The sequence below is a fragment of the Solanum lycopersicum genome, chromosome 2, assembly GCF_036512215.1.
Source record: "Solanum lycopersicum chromosome 2, SLM_r2.1".
Taxonomy (NCBI): domain Eukaryota; kingdom Viridiplantae; phylum Streptophyta; class Magnoliopsida; order Solanales; family Solanaceae; genus Solanum; species Solanum lycopersicum.
The window spans coordinates 19,678,328-19,686,093 of NC_090801.1; positions in this window are offsets into that span (position 1 = coordinate 19,678,328).

Below are 7,766 nucleotides of genomic sequence, written 5' to 3' on the forward strand. Positions count from 1 at the left end.
CATCACTTAGTACATCATGCAATTTCTCATCGAAGCACAATCATGCAAAATTTCAGTAAGGCACATTTAAAGCAATTTCCTCATAAAGGCTCAACATGCAACTTATCAATAACACATTAGACATGCTTAACAAGTCAACTCATGTACTATCTAGGAATGTTCACAATTTCACCTCATGAATCTAAACTCAATACACGTGAACATGAGGGAATAAAATATATGACAACTCCTTTTTTTCCACAAAAGACTCCAACATGAACCAAGATACTAAGAACTCTTAGTTTAAGGCTTGAATAGGCACATAAGGAAAAGATAAGGATAATTCACTCCCGGCACCCTTACTACTCACCATACTCCTCCATTTGGGAGAAACTCATCTAAGGTTAACATGAACATACCATAAGAATCTAAATCAAGAAACTATCAACCTTACCAACACCATTCTCACCCAACTCTTCAATTCACTAAGCCTCTTAAAACAACAACATCAATCAAACATATCTCATGAACACCAAAGACTCTAAAAAAAGTCTCTTCATCTAGTCACAACATCCCCTACTAGGAGAAACTCAACTAACTCATTCAAACATCCTCCTCCTTTTTTAAGGTCAGATCAAAACAACATCAAATGTCCTTACTCATCACACCTCTACATTTCTAACACCAATAATCATCACCATAGGTCAACTCATCCAACCTAAGGTCATCATCACAATCTTCCATATCCCATCTATCCAGTCACACAAAACCTTTTGCTCTCCCTCAACCTCTACAACCAAATTCCTCAAAGGCCACACTCTAGAGACCATCATATAAAGAATGAGGGAAAGACATCATAGAACAAAACTCTTAGGCATGATTAGAAGAATAAAGAAGTGAAACTTTCGTATCACCCAAGATCCTCCTATTCATAATGTGGTGCGCTTCACATTATGAACAAGACTCTACTAGATGTGGCTTTGAGACAACCTATGGCCATCCTATAACCTTATGCTCTGATACCAAGTTTGTCACGATCGGAAAGTACCCTCTAAAAATAACACAACGTAATCGACCACTCAGAGATTTCATACAAGCCACATAGATCGTTCATTGCATATGACACTCAAAATAAGTAAAAATTTAAAATTTTCTTCACACACGAAGAATACTTTCTTTAATAAGCAAGCGGAGGACTTTAAAAACATATAACATTACAATAAGTCTCATTAAACCATCAATACATTAGACTATAATATTTGGGACTAAGCCCATAGAAGACTTGAAATAAAGACTAAAAGACCATAAAAGAACATATGGGTCTTGTACTCGAATCTTCGACGACTCACCAAAACTTCATGTTCAACCTTAAGAAACTTATCCATCATCCAAGGCATACCAAGACCTCCAATCCCTACACCTTAGTCAAAAAGGGAAAAGAAGGGGTTAGCACATTTAAGCACTAAGTAAGGAAGCCATGCAAAAAAAGACAATTAGTATAGAAATATTTTTCATGACATTTTGATAGAAACCTTCATCTAAGAGTTTAAGAGATATAATACAAGTCAATAATCACATATAAGTCATATTAAGATAATATCAACATATAGAACTTAATACCATATTCATCAAGTAAGCCTTTTTATCACTTTAGACTCTATACCTAAGATTACTCTAAGACCCACCTAAGTAAGACATAAAAAGACCGCCCATACACCCTCTTCAAACAGACCTAAGTGATCCTCAAAGCTAAACTAGATAAGAACCTTTGTATTCAACATACTTTAACTAAGTGAACATTAATCATTAAAGCCATTTAGGAGACAACAAAGAAATAGGGGACTTCACATAATGGTCTTGGAAGACCTAGGGAACTTACTTTAGTATCTTCAAAGCCAACTTGTGTCATGTGTAGATAGCATCCCATTCCATTACCTACACGTTGTAGAACCTATCCAATACTAGAGTGCACATCCCACATGATAAGAATAAGCATTAACCGACATAGACCATACTTGCTAGGTATGAAATTAGGTGTCATAAGACCCCACATCGTGGAAGGTGTTATACTTGCCAAAGGTAGAACTAAGACACATCCCATGTCACATGGTTAAGGGATATCAAGGGCTTTTTTATACTCTAGTCTTAACTCAAGTAGATTACTACAAGAAACATATCCACTCGGTGCTTTGTCTTGGTTCTGTTAGAGTAAGTTCATTCACATAAGGGTATTTGAGAAGGTACTATCTTTAAAGCCTTACCAACTCATAACACCACTACCAAGAAGGGACCCACAAGGGTCTACCGATCAAGGTTCATTACGATAGCTCTTATGACTTTCTTAAAGATGGTTTCATGTCGTTCCGGCCAACCTACCTCTACGTCCATCATTCTACTCAAGAAGGGCACCATTTAGGTCTACCACTTCAAAGGCTTCTTTATTAACCTTCTTTCAAATTAAAGGTTTCACATTAGTCTTTCATAGAAGGTTACCACGAATCCTAGACTTCCATTCATTCATGCATACATGGGTGCCTAAGCCTACTAGATCAAGAGATCACATTCAGATAACTTTCATGCATGAAGTAGGGACAACTAGGTCTACCTAAACAAGACACCACATCAACATGAAAAGACTCTTCATAGTCTATCATCATCACATACCAGCATTTATAGGAACATGCTTTCATTCACAATATCACATAGCTTTATACAAGAACACCTCAAGATCACATGAACACCTTTACATTTTGAACAATACACAAGCTAACACATATATCACATAATAAATTCACTTTGTACATACATATAAGACATAACACATTATACATATTCATGTTACTTCACATAACCAACTTCACATTATACCTTCACATATACCCTAACATGATACTACACCAATTCACTTAATAATGCTGAAAAGAGAAAGATCACAATAAGAATAAAATTTAAACACCGCCAACATAAGTGGACCATACCACACAAGAGCAATTCTATATCAATTCTACATTAGTAAGGAAATTAGGTCAAACTTACCCCCTTTCAAAAGCCTAGATCACCATTATTTAAATTCTCCAACAATTCACAATATAATAGCATAACTAACCATAGAAATCAATAATACAACATAAACTAAAGTCAGTTCTATCAACATTATATCATAAACAATAAACTCACTTCATAAGCCAAATTTAGAGATTTGATAATATCAAGGGTTCATGGAGATTTCATTGGAAAACATTAATTTCACATAAATAATATCACATATAATGATTTGAAAACATTTCATGCAAGAACCCTTGAGTTGGAGTGAAAATTGGACTTTTTCATTTACTTTGGGATCACTTTAAAATTGGCTCTAAGGTGAAAACAAGCCTTAGATAAAGAACTCACATACCTTATTAGAAGATATACCAACATAATTGAAGAAGAAAGCCATTAGAAATCCACAACTCTGGCTCCATCTTGACTTTATGCTTCCATAGGATTTTTTGGAGAGAACTTTGGGAGGGAAGAGTTTCGGTTTAGGTGTTAGGTTTTAAAAGAGGGTTTAATCACTTTAATACACTTAAAATACAACTGCCCGAGCACTTAAAAATACTTGGTGTGAATTTAACATTTCATCCCCAAGTTGGACGAACTACTATAAAAAATTGTTGGGCCCAAACGAAGCCACCTGACCACGGACTGTGGCCTTGCCATGCCCCATGAATGGGGTCCATTGTCTTGGTTAGAGGCTCAAAATTTTTAGGACTTGTAGGCCTGGTTGACGCCCAAGACTGACGGACAATCCATGCATTGATGGTTCGTCGTTTGGAGACGTCAACCATGTTGCCTGACAGCTTCTTGGCTTGAAGGTAAGGTCCTTCTCAAGGGCCCCTTGTGGGTCCTTGGGGTAGTCTTACTCAGACGTTAAACCCCAAAACATTCTCATCTAGGTTCTAGGGTCATCACACTAACTTACACCTCAAACAACACACTTAACATCCATCAAAACACATAGGCACACACTAGCACATAGACGACTAGTCTCTGAACGTCTTGGTCGTTCCTTGACATTTGACCTCAAAATCAATCGAACTGACCTATCAAACGCATTAATCAATAATTAACAAGTTAAAATCCCTAAAAACAAATGAATCTCTAGTTCATCCCAATTCATTTTTAGGGTTGTTACAAAAAATTTCTTTTACGATGTCATATTCATGGGTTGCCAGATAATTTTCTACTATAATATTTCTACCAGAGTCTCGACACTGTCAACAAAAGGTGTTGTCAATCAACCTATTTGGGGTTATATTATAAGACAACCTTTTGTCGTGGCGTCATTGTTTCTTGATGAGATGACTAAGATAAATTGTGCATGGTGTAGAGGATCATGTGTCTCCTCTAAACCTCGAACTGATTGAAGAAAAATTAGAGAAGATTTAAGAACTTGACGAGAATATGGCAAGGATAATGAACCAAATGGTCTTATTGACGAAACACGTCATGGGAAGTAGTTATAAGGTTGTGAATGCAGTTGGTACTAGCAGTAGAGTGAGCTCGTATGATGCAAAATTTGAAACCATGTATAATGAAGAGGTACATTCCTAGTGGAGCCAAATGGGGGGTTCTTTTCTGAGTTATCCAAGGTCAAGCGAGAATCAAGGTTGGAATAGAGATCGTGATGATGGCTGGAGAGATTTAGATTGAGATTGGTGTAATAGGGGTACAAATTGTAAGGAGAGATATGATGATAAAGATCGTTATGTTCTTCATTACGAACTATCCAAAACCGACGAAACTAGATGTCAGCTCCGAAAACGTTTGGGCCGAGGATATGCTTGCCCGTATATTAAGCAAAGTTGAAGGATCAGATAAAGTGGTCAAGGATGTGAATGATGATTTCTAAGATTTGAATCAAACAGTGACCTCTCACTTGGTTTCCATAAAATAACTCGAGACCCAAATGAGTCAAATTTTGGCCCAATTAAATACAAGACCAAAAGGGGGTCTTCCTAGTGATATTTTGGCCAATCTAAAGAATGATAGAGTCAAATGCATGGCCATTTTGACCCGAAGTGGAAAAGTCATGGGTGGTCACTTTCCAAATGATGATAAGACAAGTTCAAGTAAAGGTAAAGATGTTACTGTCAATAATGATGGACTTTCCAAAGAATTGAACAATGAAGCGTCCAATGAGGTTGATGATGCAAGGATGTTGTCTCCAGTGACGTTAGAAAGTCAAATTTGGGGGTTGCTCATCATTCGGTATCTACAAAGCTGGTGCCTAAAGGTAATCCGTCGTTTCCTCAATGATTGAATAGGAGGGACAAAGGCGCAAAGTTCCGAAACTTTCTCTTCGTTTTCAAAACTCTATATATTAACCTTCATTTGGTAGAGGCCTTGTTAGAGTTACTGGGTTATGTGAAGTATGAAAGAGTTTGTTACCAAAAAGATGATATGTATTTGAAACAATTGAGTTGAATTTAATGTTGTTTTGAAATGGGTTCAATTATTTATTTATGTTTTCATTAATGAACTGGAGTTTCAATTTGGTCATAACATAGCTCTCTATGCTTGCTTGAAAAAGATGCTTAGAGTTAAATGAATGGTTGATATTTATAAAGATTTGTATCTTTACAACCCATCTTGAGAAAGTGTACTAATTAAAGAATTAGGTTGCTTGTATTGTTAAGCTTGTTGAGGTTCGAGAGAAATCACTCGTTGAGAGATAGCTATTATATTCAAAACTTATCCTACTCGTTAAGATCAACAACTTAAAGTAATTAGTAATTACTCATTAAGTGGAACTAGTATTTAATTTCTTACACTCCTAAGTTTCTCTCTCTAATCATTCAATTCATGTGTTAACTACCTTTGTTGAAAATTGGTTACTAAATCCTCCATTTAATATTGATCATTAAAACACATCTCGTTGTTTGAAGAAACCCTCCACTTCAATTGGTTTTTTTTTCATGAAAAGCATACATGAGATAAGAAATTCAATGTTTTACTAAGATTTCAAATAGTGGTCCCGAATTCTAGTTGATTCTATTTCGACTCTTCCTCAGAGAAAGGATTAAGCTTTTGTTGTGTAGTCTTTTACTGCAACAAGAGATTAGAACACTTGTTCACTTTGTACTTGAATTCTTTACTGTATAAGGATCGACCTTAACTCATCGTTTGGTTTATACTTGATTAGCGACTACCTACACTTGAAGCTCTAGTTAAGCGTTCTCAACTTACACTACATTGCAGGCCTTGATCATAACTATTGATAAAGATGTGAAATAGTGGCCTATAGCCCAAACTCAAATGGCACCACCAACTATATGTGCTTTTTGTGGGAATGGGAATACGACTCATGAATGTTAGCTCCGCAAAGTTATAGCTAAAAGATAATTGCAATTGGTAATTATAATAGTGTAAACTTATAAAGGCACCAACTTAATTCCATAGGACAGAAACATCCTGGATTTTGATGGAGTTCATCAAATGGTAGTTTGAGTGCATGACAACAAATAACTTTAGCGGTCAACGTCAAGCACCTCAGCGACAAGAATCAACAGAGGTAATATGAGGAAGATCTAATGAAGACATTCATCATAAAGATTGATAAGATGTTTGAAACTCAAAAGTGTTTCTATTCAAAATATAGAAAAGTAGGCTGGAAAGATTGCTAATCAGATATCTAAGAGACCACCCAGAACTCTTCCAAGTGACATAGTGAAGAACTCTAAGGAGTTGAAGGTTGTGACATTGTAAATTGAAAATATGTTCAATGATAATTGCAAAAGCAAAGCTTGTGAAGCTACAAAGAGACACAAGGAAGTTAAAAAGTAGTAGAGGAATTTAGTGAAATTCAAAAAGGAAAGGAGAAGTCAGAATTAGAAGTAGATTTTAAGTTAGCGTTTGGTCATAGATTTTCAAATATTCTTGACAAATATTATTTGGATGAAATTTCATCAGGTGTTTTGCCACACTATTTGAGAGACATATTTCACATTTTTAGAAATTAATGTTTTCAGGGTCCTAAATACATGCCTACATATATGAGAATTGGGAAAAGGGTCAAATATGCCCCTAAACTATTTGAAAAGGTTTAGATATACCCTCCGTTTAATGTTTGGTCCATTTATACCCTCGCCGTCCAACTTTTGGTCTACATATGCCCTTTTGGACGTTAGTTGGCCAACTCGGAATATCCAACTCATTTTACTTTTATTTAAATGCCAAATGGATATTCCACGTCATTTTTATGTATCATCCCTTGACATTTATATTCAAGGGAAAAGGGTCAAATATGCCCCTAAACTATTCGAAAGGTCTAGATATACCCCCGTTTAAAGTTTGGTCCATTTATACCCTCACGTCCAACTTTTGGTCTACATATGCCCTTATGGGTGTTAGTTGGTCAACTCAAAATATCCAACTCAATTTACTTTTCTTTAAATGCCAAATGGGATTTCACATCATTTATATATATTATTACTTAACATTTATATTAAAAGAGAAAGGGGTCACTTATGCCCTAACTATCCGACCCAATTTTAAAACACATATACGACCGTCTTTTAAATGGTTCAATTATGCCCCTAATCCGACTCATATATGTGTGAATTATTTTGTTATTTACATCATCATCGCCTGCTGCAGCTTGCAGTTGTGTCTGTAACGTTGTTGCGGTGAATTCCTCTGCTCTAGCCCTTACCTGCCAGATTTGCGCCTCCAGCTCTGCGTTGCGCCTAAACGCTTTTCAAACCTCGACTTCCTTTTCCTTTAGTTGTCGTGCCATTGATTCT